We start from the raw sequence: 14,310 nt of genomic DNA, 5'->3' as shown, positions 1-14,310 counted from the left end.
CTGTGGAAGGTAGGGACTGTGACACATTTCATCCTCACATAGCAATAACCATTGAAAGTAGAGAGCCCTGGGTTTTGATAGATCAGAGATGGTTTATTAAATTCTAATTTACGGCCGTTGAAATGCTCAGACAATGACAATGTGAAATGGTCAAATAATAACAATAATTCTCAGGAGATTAAACAATATATAATAATAGCAAATCTACCACTCATCAGGTGTCAGTTCTTGGTACATTTTATATATTTATGTAGTTTATCTTCACCTTAAATCTTCAGAGTAGGCAATATGATCATTTCCATTAGACAAATGAGGAAACTCAGGCATAGAGTTTAGGGAACCTACCTGAAGTTACTCAGAGTTTGTAGAACTGGAATCATCCCGGGCTGCCTCTCACTAAGAGGTTTTATTTACCATCAAGGTATTTAAACAAGGTAGGTTCTTTAGGTCTCATAATAGGAGAAATTGTGGTCCTCTAAATTATTTTAGCAACATCAAAGTATTCTTGAAAGACATCAAGAGTGACCGGTGCTATCTTTATAACGTGGTAAGTGTTATTAATGACTATAAAGTTTTGTCATTGGCATAGAGACAGAAGTTGGATTCAAGAATTGTAAGGTCCCCATCCAGCTTGATGACTCACTGTATTTTTTCTTATTGTAAAGAGCCCCTGGCTTGCTGATTATGTGGTGATTAGTTTTCCTAAGTGTGTCATTCTGAGGCAAACACCAGGCCCGTTTACATCAACAGAATGGCTTTCATGGGGACTGAACTACAGTCATGTGGACAGGATTATGTGGCTTGGCTGTCTCAGGAAGGTACCTGTGAGAGTGATCTTTATACCTATGTACCAGTGGCAGTTTTTCCTGTAGGTATTTGTGAACTCCCAAAATTGTATAGGATGACACAACTGGAAATTATCATTCACTTATTACAAATTAGAAGAAGAGAAAGCACGTAATAAAAAAAAACAATTTCAGGTGACTCCATTCTTACCCAAAGAATTTGTGACTGATCTAAAGATAAAGCAAGAACTTGCTCATTTCCTCTTTTGTTTAACAAATATTTATGAGGCGTTTACTCTGTGTACAACATCCTGGCTAATGAAAAAGTGTAAGACTCTATACTTGCCTTCAGGGGGCTTACAATTTTCAACCAGTGAAAAGTTAAACAGCATGTGACAAGTAAATTGATGATATCAATACGTGGGACTTTCAAGTTCAGAAAAGAGAGATAGTGCTTTAGACTTTAAAGTTGGGGGATCTGTCATTATGTTGTCGTCACCACCATCATCATCATCACCCACTCTCTGAGAACCTAATAAGGCCAAAAACTGTGATAACTCATTTGGTCTTCAATGCCATCCCGTGAGGTAGTTACCATTATTCCTTTTTATGGGTAGAAGAATCTTGTTTCCAAGACTTAGAACTTAAGTGACATATTCAAGTTTACCCAGGTAGAAGGATTAACTCTGGGCACTTAATCACTACCATATGCCCTAAATTATGTCTTTATTCCACCAGCAAATCCTGTTGTCCCTACTTTAAAAATATACCTGAATGCTTCCACTCTTCACCCATCCACAGCTAACAGCCTGGTTGTGCCACCATCATCTTGTATCAAAGGTCTTATTCAGTCTAGCGGAGCAGCCTCCTCACTAGAATCTCCACTTCTACTTGTGCCCTGTACAGTCTACTCTTCACGTAGTAGCCGGAGTGATCTTCTGAAAAAGACAAGTCACCCCCTTCCTCAAAGCTTTCCAGTGGTTTTCCATCACATTTAGCATAAGCTCCCAATGTAACTTCCAAGGTCGGCAGTGCCTCGTATGATCTGCACCCTGGCTACCTCTTCGTGTTCAGCAAATAGTTCTCTGCCTCTTACTCCAATGCAGCCACATGAACTTCTTACTGTTTATTTAACACACTGAGAATGTTTGCCCCTCAGAGCCTCTACCCAAGGCTGTCATGCTTGTGTTCCAGAGAGCCACATAACTCACATTCTCCCTTTCATCATATTTCTACCCCAAGGAAACACACAAAAGTCATTTTTCAAAAAACAGTTTGAGAGAGTTAGAGAGAGAGAGAGAGGGCACACATGTGAGCAGGGGAAGGACAGAGAGAGAGGGAGAGAGAGAGAATGTCAAGCAGTCGCCACACTGTTGGCACAGAGCCTGATGTGGGGCTCGAATCCATGAACCATGAGATCATGACCTAAGTCGAAGTTGGATGTTTAACTCCCTGAGCCACCCAGACGCCCCACAAAAGTCTTTTCTGTTGTACATGATGGTGAAATTTTGAAGCAACCCACCCATCTACTGAATAAAATACAGTAGATGCATTCAATGGGATACTGGGGATCAAGAAAAAAGAGAAAAAAAGTTTTATAAATGATAAAGCGTCTGAGCCTTAATTTCAGCTCAGGTCCTGATCTCCTGGGTTCAGGAGATCGAGCCCTGCAATGGGCTCTGCACTGACAGTGCAGAGAGCCTGCTGGGATTCTCCCCTCCCCGCCTCAAAATAAATAAATAAACCTAAAAAAAAAAAGAAAGAAAACTAGTTTTGCAAACAGCAACATGGATAAAGGGAGAAAATATGGTGCTGTGTGAGAAAAGTAGGAAACAGGAATCCTTGACAGCACAGTATCACTTATGCAAATCAAAATCATACACCCAGACATCACATATTCTGTGGGGTTACACACTTGTTGAAAGACGTGTTTCAAATATGGGGAAGGAGGAAGGAAGCAGAAGGCAGTAAAAAAGGAAAGGCCTTCTCTGAACACTGCATTAAAACAGTTCCATCAGCTGCCCTCTGTCTCCTTAACCTATGGAGTGCCAGTTTCTATATGACATTATTTATTGCTTTGCTCAGTCTTTTAAAATATAAATCCCAGTGGCACAGGGACTACTGTATCTTCTGGGTCTAGATCAATGTTTAGTGCAGAGTGAGTGTTAAATAAATATTCATTGGCTGGATGAATATATTCTAACAACCACAGGAAGGGAAAGATTGAGATCTCCTTTGTACAGATGAGGAAAACGAAGGATTTGTTCCAAATAAAGGATGTGGCACGTGGAAGGCCCAAGATTTTAGTAAAGATTTCACAGGATTCTAACTCTTATGCTGCTTGCTTTACATCACAGTGTTCCTAAAATCTCATGAAAACACCTCACATATTAAATACAATACACAGCTATAGTCAATCTATAGAAATAACAGTAGACAATGAATCATTTCCCAAGAATTTAGCTGTATTGTTAAAACATTACAGAAAACTCTTTAAAAAGATAATCCTCTACAGGAGTGCTGATGCATAGGGGCACATGTACCCCAATGTTCACAGCAGCACTCTCCACAATAGCCAAAACATGGAAAGAGCCTAAGTGTCCATCAACTGCCGAATGGATCAAGAAGATGTGGTTTATCTATATAATGGAATATTACATGGCAATGAGAAAGAAGGAAATCTGGCCATGTGTAGCAACATGGATGGAACTTGAAGGTGTTAGGCTGATCGAAATAAGTCAGGCAGAGAAGGACAGATACCATATGTTTACACATATAGGTGGATTAGGAGGAACTTAACGGAGGACCATGGGGGAGAAGAAGGGGAAGAATAGTTGGGAGGAGGGAGGCAAACCATGAGAGACTCTTGAATGCTGAGAACAAACTGAGGGCTGATGGGGGTGGGGGAGAGAGGAAGGGGGGTGATGGGCATGGAGGAGGGCACTTGTTGGGATAAGCACTGGGTGTTATATAGAAACCAACTTGACAATAAACTATTTAAGAAATAAAAAGATAATCCTAGCAAATATGAGCACATCAGAGATTCTCCTGTGAATGTTATTGAGGAAGCTGTGGGCAGATAAACTTTCTGGGCTGACAGGCATTCCATCACTGACATTTTAAAATCCTTGATGTTTTTATCTTTTTCCATGTAGATCACAGTTTCCCCATTTATGATATTTTAATTAAGAAAAAATTGATAGCAGCCCCTAATTAAGGTCAGAGCATACTTTGAGGTAATCATATTGTTACTAAAAATTATATATTGTGCTTGGCAGAATGGTGCAGAGGGGGTCATTTACCAAAGAGGAAGCAAATTCGGGGCCTGTGCATTAAGCATAGATTTTTAAAGGGCTCAAGGGATTACAATTAAAAAAAATTTTTTTTTTAACATTCACTCATTTTTGAAAGAAAGATAGACTGCAAGTGGGGGAGGGGCAGAGAGAGAGGGAGACACAGAATCTGAAGCAGGCTCCAGGCTCTGAGCTGTCAGTACAGAGCCCAACATGGGGCTTGAACCCACCAGTGGTGAGATCATGACCTGAGCCAAAGTTGGATGCCCAACCGACTGAGTTACCCAGGCTCCCCAAGGGATTGCAATTTTTAGAGGCTTCATTTTTCAGCTTCGCTTTTTTTTTTTTTTTTACCGTTTATATAATTTGTGAGCTTTCCACTGTTTTTCTAATGAACCCCAAACTCTCCCTAATGGCCACACCAAATGTCACAGCTGACCCAGGAATGATAAGCCAACTGACTAGTTGATTGACAGCCAGAACCCAGATCTGCAGGAACATTTCTTCAAACTCAAAATTCCAGACTTTTTATTTAATAATTCTAAATGATCTGTCTCTCCCCAGATGCTTATTTCTGATTTTGTGTATAAATAGTCGCATGACGTGGATGTGATGTTTCATTCTCTCTCCTGCTGACAGGTCACCATTGACATCGAAGACGAGAATGATGAAGCACCTGTCTTGTGTACCCTCTGTGGATAAGGCAGTCATTTGTGACAATCGTGTTTCAGGCACAAACGTCAATGTTTTCAAGCTGGACTGTCATGACAGAGATTCACAGGGTTCTGAAATGTGCTTTGAGAAAGTTTCTGGCGGATAATTGTATTATTTCTTTTAATCACATGCTTGTGTAAAATTGACATTAGTTATACCCTCTTCAATAGGATATGATCTGAGAAATAACTATGTTTATAAACATTAAGCTGTTTTTTAGTTTTGGCACTAAGTTTCCTCAAGGAACTCCACTTCCTTGCGTAGCTCCCAACGATTTCAACAATGCTTGACAATCAAGGGACTTTGGACCCCGGGTAAAACACTGAGGGTTAAGCTAAAGGGAGGATATCTTTTGTCCACAACACTGGCTGGTAACTGCAGCCACCTTTCTGCATGATGCTAATACAGATTCACTAGGATGGCTGCTTTCCATTGTGCTATTTTTGGACTCACAACGATTCATATCACCTTGAGTCATCATCTTATGACATATGGAAGAAATTTATTGGAGACTAAATCTGGGCTAGGACACGGGTACAGGGTAGTGCACAAGACAGATCGGGATCTTAAACCCATGGAGCTTGTTCACTACACTAGTGTAACATAAATAGTTACAAAATTACTGAGTACAACAGGTTCTGTAAAGGAAAACTATGGACAGGTATCAGTGAGATAGTATAACAGGAAGTATCCAAAGTATGGAGGTCAGATCTCCTGTCTTGGGTTTGAAAGAGTGGGAATGTGATCAGTAAACACGTTGCCAGTTCATTACAAAGTTCAGTAGTTCAGTATCTGCTTCTCTTGCTAGATGATAAACTTCATGAAGGTGGGAACTATGTGTCTCTTGATTATAATAGTATCTTCAGGGAGACTTGACTTGAAACTTCGTAGAGGCTTAGTGAAAATTTGTGGTCTGATTGGCTCATTCGATATTGATCTAGACTAAGCTAAAGGAGGGGATAAAATTGCTCTGAGTGGAAGATAAAGAAAAGGAACTCAGGGGCGCCTGGGTGGCTCAGTTGGTTAAGCGTCCGACTTCAACTCAGGTCATGATCTCACAGTTTGTGGGTTCGAGTCCCGTGTCGGACTCAGTGCAGACAGCTCAGAGCCTGGAGCCTGCTTCAGATTCTGTGTCTCCCTCTCTCTCTGACCTTCCCCTGCTCACACTGTCTTTCTCTCTTTCTCACAAATAAATAAAACATTAAAAAAAAAGAAAGAAAAGGAACTCAATTAGGTAGAATAGTTTAGTAATAGTGTGAACCTTGCTGAATGCATATGGGGATCAGACTCATGATCTTAACCTTAAAAATAATTTTTTCCCTAATCAACTGAATTCATTGCTTATAATATATAATTTAATAAATTTATTATGCTCAATTTATTTTAACTTTATTATAAACATTGTATAGATATAGAAATTCAGAGGACAATAGAAGTTTATTTACTTGAGAAAACTTTTAACATATCCTAATATAATTATAATTTGTGAATTATCCCTTTTAAAGGAAACAAGAGCCATCATTTTGGGTTGACCCAATTCGAGGGTCAAATGCTCCAAAAAAGTTTTTTTAATGTCTCTCACTGTACACCTGTTTATTAGTTTTCTTTTAATGTTTATTTATTTTTGAGAGAGAGAAAGAGAGAGCACAAGTGGGGAGGGGCAGAGAGAAGGGGGCAGAGGATCTGAACCAGGCTCTGTGCTGACAGCAGAGAGTCTGATGTGGGGCTTGAACACATGAACCATGAGATCATGACCTGAGCCGAAGTCAGATGCTCAACCTACTGAGCCACTCAGGCGCCCCTTCAAAATTAAAAAAATATATATATTGTTTATTTTTGAGAGAGAGACAGAGCGTGAACAGGGGAGGGGGAGACACAGGATCCAAAAGAGGCTCCAGGCTCTGAACTGTCAGCACAGAGCCCAACTCAGGGCTCGAACTCACAAAGCGCGAGATCATGACCTGAGCTAAAGTCGGACACTTGACTGACTGAGCCACCCAGGTACCTCTCAAATGCTCCAAAACTAATTGCAAAGAATCCTTTTAACTTTGAATCTGGGGATGGCCTGCAGCAATGATACCATCTTGTGGTGCACGTAATTGATGATAACCTGAAACTTGGCAGCCACTAAGCTCAGGACAGGAACCATTATTGTGGATATTTATGTGGCAAAGGCCAACATGCTGTTGCCTTCAACCGCCAGTTCTGAAGTATACAGTCATCGAATTTAATTCAGGTCTGCATGTGGCAAATGTTCTGTAAAGCTGAGTTTTCATCTAGAAAGGCTAAAAGGCTATTCATGGCAGCGCCTCCACCCATATGCCTTCCCATGTGGGCACCGCCCCATCTAACCACCAGGCCACATTTTGGAGTATGTACCTGTGGAGTATGAAGTGTGGGGGTGAGAGAGAATTCATGATCATTGCAGGTGGAGCACAGAGGACCCCCAAGCAAGTGATTGTGTGTGAATGATCTGAATGTCTTGCCCGCCAGCCAGAAAGACCTGTTGGTCAATGACTTGTATCAGTTCAAACTACAAATGAGCTCTTTTAGACATTATTCTCTTGCAGCCATGTTATTCACAGTAATGGACACTGACCATGTGCTAGGAACTGTCCTATAGGGCTTATATTTGTCATTCCATATAATCTTTGATATAATCCTTTGAGGTTCAACAGACCCTTTGGTGTTTTTATAAAAGTAGACATGCAAAACCTCTGCAGAACTCTGGAATGCCTTCTGTGTTATCCAAGGATAAAGCTGGATCCGTAAACTTTCTGGCTAGTGCATTTTATTGTCTTCTATCCTTTAAAATAGAAGCTTTTTTTTACAACATGGACAATAAATCTTTCCACTAGAATATTTGATTTTCAAGAACACACTGTTCTCTCAAGCTGCACAAAAGGGTTTATCCTGTGTAGAGTAGATAATAGAGGCATGCAAGTCTCTCAAGAAGAACCTCAGGTGCCACCTAGTCCAACCCCTTGATATTATAGACGACAAAACAGGTCAAAGAGGAGACATGGTTTGGTTCAAGTTCACAGAGCAGTCACTGCACACAATTCAAGTCTTCAGATCCTTAAATTGGTGCCTTTTCTAGGCTCAGTATTGCCTGTGGTGTTTAAAAAGTCCATACATTGTGAGTTGATACTCCACTGTATGGAACCACAGCTCTATACTGATGCTACTATGTGTAAACAAATGTTCCCAGAAAACATAAAATAATGCTGTTTGCTTTGAAAGAATATCTCCCAGCCAGGAGAAGTTCTGAACATTGTGTACATAGCTATCAACACGTACAAATCCAGTGACTGGTATATCCCTTTTATCTTAACTCTGATGACTGTTTTCTTTGCCGGCTTGGTTTCTTGAGTATGTTTCTTGCTTTGGAGACAAGGAAGTACTATGGAACGCTGTCACAAAATTGCGAAGGAAGGCTCCAGGTCCAAACCCAAGTATGTGATTCTTCTTTCCCAGCCTCTGATATAAGGAATTGTAATCAGTTGGGTTTGGTGGTTGTACTTTGAAGGCTTCCACCTTGCTTTTCTTTTGAGGGGCACAGGGGAAGGTACTTGGCGTGAGATTCAATGGTCCCTTATACCACTGCTCTGAATCTATTCTATCTCAGAAACAGCTGGAGAGCTTTCTTTAAAAAACAGCAACAATGTATTCTTGGGTTCTACCTTGGAACATCTGAAACAGATTTTCTGTGAGGATATATTTAAATAAGTCAATGAGGGAGCAGACATGTCAAATAGCTCCCCGTATTATTTAGATGCAAGTAGTTCACAGGCAGGTGTTTGAGAACCACTGGGACCTAGCCTAGAGACAGGTGATCAATCCAGGCACCCTCTCTTACTTGTTTAGAATCCATGTGAAGGTGAGCAGAGAGGCCAAAGAAATGAATGGAGAAATGCAGCTGTTTTCATCACCATCCAAAAATAATTCTTCAGGGTGCAGAATATCATGGCTTCAAAAACAGAGTTGGATGCAAATTTTTATTGACTCAGTAGAGATAATTTATGAATTAGTGAGGAGGCTGGTAATGGTTAATGAGACCAGTTTATTATTCCCCATAAAGCAGTTTTTTAAACAAAAATCAGGAATGGGAGAGATGTGAGAATAGTCTTGTGCTGCAAAAAAATTGAAATTCTTGCCTGACATGTGTTGGCATAATGAAGATGATATTTCATTAACTTTTCTTTTTATGCAGAGCAAGAAGGTATATATTGCAGGTAAGATACAAATTGTTCATTGTCACATAATTATTAGGAACTGTGTGATTTAAAAAAAGCTCCTCATCAGATAAGATACCTGCCCTTCATTTATTTAGTTTTTCAACAGGAGATAGAAATCAAAAGGAAAAGATCATTACTGGAAATAGAAATAAAAAACTGGCGGTATTAACAGTAAGTGTATTTTTGTGATCCTGTCACAGTAGAAGAAGGAAGACAACATTTTCTCCATAACTGTTGATCAATGAAAAGTTCTTTCATAGAGGCATATGGTCGATCTACTCAGGCATCATAGAAAGGAAATAAAGTCATTTCAACTTACCTGCTTATGTTGAATTTCTGTGTATTACAAAACTGGGATTTCTAAGATCCGATCTTAGAATTTGACTTAGGTCAAAATCTGCCTCAAATATTACATGTATATTCAGCAGAAACAATGCTACACAAATGGAAATCCAGCATAATCTACCATTTCTCAACAATAACATTAGAAAGTAGATTATATATGCTGTAAAGCCAAATTCTTCAACCCTGGAGTTTCTAAGCAGATGGTTAAATCTACACTCTGGAGTATATAATCCATCTTGAAATTGGCTGAAGCTTATTAATTAAATGATCCACATAAACAGCTAGAGAAGGGGAAGGCTGATTCCAGGAAATATAAATGTGGAGTGGAACAAGAAAGGGAGTTTTCAGTCTTCCTTTCTCCTTTTTTTCTCTCCACCTGCCACATTTACCAAGAACATTCTTGTCTGAGTCCTGATTGACCATGACATTGTTTCGTGAGCTGATTCTCTTTTAATGCTTTCTTCCCCTGCCTCTTCCTTTAGGAAACTGATGCCAGCTAATCTCTTGCACTAGTTTGCTAGGGTTGTTATAGAAAAATACCGCAGGTGGGTGGATTAAACAACAGAAATATATTTTCTCCTTGTTGCAGAGGCTAGGAGTCCAAGGTCAAGGTGCTGGCAGATTTGGCGTCTTCCGAAGTCTCTCACTTTGGCTTGCAGATGGCCACATCCTCTCTGTGTCCTCAGATTGTCATCCCTCATCTGTGTCATCTGGGTCCTAATCTCTTGTTCTGATAAAGGGACCAGTCATATAGGATTAAGGCCCACCCATGTGACCTTTTTCTACCTTCCCTCTTTATCGGCCCTGTCTCCAAATATAGTCACATTCTGAGGTACTGCAGATCAGGGCTTCAACATATGGATGGGGGGGAGGGCACAATTCAGTCCCATAACACCTCCCATCCAAGATAAGAGACTTTGCATCAATAAAATGATCTGAGTTGAGATAATGCATGGTGAACAGAGGGATGTGGGGATGGAGCTGGGAGAAGACAAGAAATAGCTAGAAGTTTCTGGAGCCTAAGCTGCTAGCTCTCCGTACCCTAGGAAGATGAGGTGATTTGTAAGAAGTCATCTGCTTAAAGTACTCAATACATGGCAAAACAAATTTTATCAGGCAACTTCTTTGCTAACATTTTGTGCTTTTTAAAAGGAAACCATTCTGTTGTGCAACTGTTTTTGATGGAGAAGTCACTGATCTAGGTATCATGCTTAAATATCTCTTGATTAAGTCCGTTTTGTGTATAGCGTGTTAAACTGTATGAATGACTTATTCATTATGCTTTGCATAATTAGACTCTGTGTAAAACAAACCATTCAAGGGCCAGCAATCGATGACTGAATCACTTTTTGCCCATTCAGCATTTGACTGATATTCATCACCTTTAGTCTTACTGTGTATTTAGACCAATGCATTTGGCTTATTTTAAAATTGGATGTTTGATGAGTGATGCAGCAATTAGTTTTCAAGTTCCAACATGCACTATTAAATGATGATACAGACTTTTTGGGTGAAAAGGAGGGGTTTGTCAGGGAAATGCGCTCCAAACTAGCTCAGTGGCCTTAGCAAAAGAATCATTTTTCATGAATTGATGGATTTTTGAGAGCGGACTCAGCACATTGAAGAGTCACGTGACACTTAGAGGAGGGGAATATTTAAAAAATATATATATATGGTGGAACACACCATCATTTGTCACATGTGCTATGGAACCCAGAATGTGATGCATAAGACATTCATGGAGCCTAATTAAAGTAAAAGAAGACATTTTTATGACAACCAGTTGGTATTTAGAGATGCATAGCTGGGCAAAATCTAGGTCTGTCACTTACAAATGGTGTGGCGCTGACAAGTTACTTAATATCTCTGTGCCTCAGTTTCCTCATCTCTAAAGTGTGGCTCATAACACATATGTATCTCACAAGGATGTTGAGTGGATTCAAAGACTTAATAATATGAAAACAGAATCTGCATTTAGTAAGTACTAGAGCAAATGCTGTAAAATACTCAGCTTTTATTCATTTATTTATTTGTTTATTTATTTATTTAATCCTAGTCCCCTGATAAACAACAATTGGTTGACATCATACTATATCTGTGCCTATTTACCTTGTTTCTTTTTTCTTATATGTTACTCTTTTTTAAACTTTTTTTTTAATGTTTATTTTTGAGAGAGAGAGAGACAGAGCGAGAGCAGGGGAGGGACAGACAGAGAGGGAGACACAGAATCAGAAGCAGGCTGCAGGCTCTGAGCTGTCAGCACAGAAACTGATGCGGGGCTCAAACCTGTGAACCGTGAGATCATGACCTGAGGTGAAGTTGGACACTTAATCGACTGAGTCACCCAGGCGCCCCTCTTGTTTTTTACTCCTATTTCGTTCCTGTTTCAATGAAGAGTTGGCTGTTTAAAACTCACCCAATATTGTGTAAGGCACAATACTTTGGGGACAATTAAATAATAGTTTGACATGTTCTTTTTTAAACTTTTGATTTTAAAATAATTACAGACTGACAACTATAAAAAATAGTATAGAGAAGTACTATGAACCCACCATCTAGCTCTCCCGAAAGTCAACAGGATTCATAACTACAGCATCCAGACAAGGGAAATTGACATTTGTATAATATAATCAACCAGACTATAGACTTTCTCAGATTTGACCAGTTTTTGCATGCACTTACTTTCTTATATGTCTGTATGTATAGTTCTGTAGCATTTAATCACCTGTACAGATTCATGGAACCACTACTATGGTCAAGAAAAAGAAGTTACCCTCAGCATAAAAGAGCTCTCAGGTGCTAAAGAGGGAGTTTTTAATGCATGTGAAACCATGTGATGCTCACAGAACATTTCCTTGGCAAGACTTGAGAAGATAAGCAATTCATCATAATGCTGGCTATATAGCAAATGCTCAGTTAACGCTTCATGGGAAAAATAAATGCTCTGTAAGTTCATTATAATTCACTCGCTGTCTATGTTTTGTGTTCTCCTCACCATCTTTGGGAATTTGTAAAAATATAGCAGCAGAACAGGTGCAAGAGAGTGGACGAAGTCCCTCAGACACCAGGATCCACGGCACCATATACTGTCTCCCAGAGGCCCACCTTACTGCCTCCTTAAAAGTTCCTACGCAAGGATAGCATTTTTGTGTATGTCCCTGTCATGGCNGCTTTTTTTTTTTTTTTTTTTTTTTACTTTACTATCTAATATTAAATGGTATATGTGAGACTAGCTGCTTTGTTTGTGTTTATCACTTTCTGTAGTCTTCCAACTCAGGGGGTTTCGTAAGGAGCAGGAGTGGCCGACACTCAGTCTCGGACTGTGCTTTGTGGAAAACTAGAGCAGAACTGATAATACATTCATCGACTTTGCCCCAGGTAACGTATGCTGGTTACAACTACAGATTTTGTTTGCTCACTGCCATAGTCCCAGCACACACTCAGCACACAGGGGGGGCCCCACCCGTATTTGGTGAATGAATGAATTTGAATATATGACTTTAGGTTTCTTGCCTTTAATTCAGATTGCTTGTTAATCCCATAACCCATAGAACAGAAATGGGAATTATCTTTAGAAAATAATTTTTTTTTTGGTTTCTGGTTGTCATAAAAAAGGCAGGATTTTTTCCCCAGCATTTTTAAAGAGCACAGTTGATCTTGCTTTGGGTTTTCTTTTTAAAGCACTATGGAGAATGGTCACCTGAAAACTTTACTTATTAATGACTCGCCAAGGAAATGTCTAATTCCAGTCTTCAGAGCTATGTACTTAGACAAATAAGCTGATGAATAAGTATGAGCTCTCTGATGATTTCCCTACTTGGATGTCAGAAGACACACGATGGCAGGAAAACAGGCAGTTGGTGGTGGTAAAGGCTAAATCCATGTTTAACATGCAAATAGAGTTCAACTTGGGATATTGTTTTAAAAAACTTTTATTTTTAATGTTAATTTTCCTTTTTCAAAAAATTTTTATTTTTTTTATTTATTTTTTAAATTATTTTATTTATTTATTTATTTATTTATTTACAAATAGTTTATTGTCAAATTAGTTTCCACTTAACACTCAGTGCTCATCCCCACAAGTGTCCTCCTCCATGTCCCTACCCCCCTCCCCCCCACATCCATCAGTCCTCAGTTTTTGTCAGCATTCAAGAGTCTCTCATGGTTTGCCTCACTCCCTTTCCCCCACCATCAAAAAAATTTTTAATGTTTTTATTTATTTGTCTGAGAGAGAGACAGCGTGAGCAGGGGAGGGTCCAAGAGAGAGGGAGATACAGAATCTGAAGCAGCTCCAGGCTCTGAGCTGTCAGCATAGAGACCAACGCAGGGCTTGAACCCACGAACTGTGAGATCATGACCTGAGCCGAAGTCGGACGCTTAAAGGACTGAGCTACCCAGGCACATCTTTAATGTTACTTCTTGAGAGAGAGAAAGACAGATAGACAGATTGCAAATGGGGGATGGGCAGAGAGAAAAGGAGACACAGATTCCAAAGCAGGCTCCAGGCTCTGAGCTGTCAGCACAGAGCCCGCCTATGCAGGGTTCAAACTCATGGATTGCAAGTTCATGACCTGAGCCAAAGTCAAATGTCCAACTGACTGAGCCACCTAGGCACTCCTAGGTGTTTGTTTTTTAATGAGTTTTATTCAAAGTAAAATGCACCATGACAAATGAATTAACACTTGGGTCAGGGTATAACAGGGGTTTAAATGATCAGAAATGCCTTGATATATATCCCCCTTTTCACATATACACAGATGATTCCTTTTCAATCCAGGGATACCTCACCTTCCAACAAAGAAGAGCACCTGAAAACAAACAGGCTCATTTTTAATTTACATCTAGCTGAGAGGGGTCAGTCCTCAGGAAGAATTATGGTGCGGAGAACATCAGTGGATTTGAAGTCTGGAGCTTGGACAAGTAAGGTAACTGACC

The sequence above is a fragment of the Crocuta crocuta genome, unplaced genomic scaffold (assembly GCF_008692635.1).
Source record: "Crocuta crocuta isolate KB4526 unplaced genomic scaffold, BGI_CrCroc_1.0 scaffold213, whole genome shotgun sequence".
Lineage (NCBI taxonomy): Eukaryota > Metazoa > Chordata > Mammalia > Carnivora > Hyaenidae > Crocuta > Crocuta crocuta.
The sequence above is the reverse complement of the archived record's forward strand: the minus strand, read 5'-3'. Positions refer to the sequence as shown.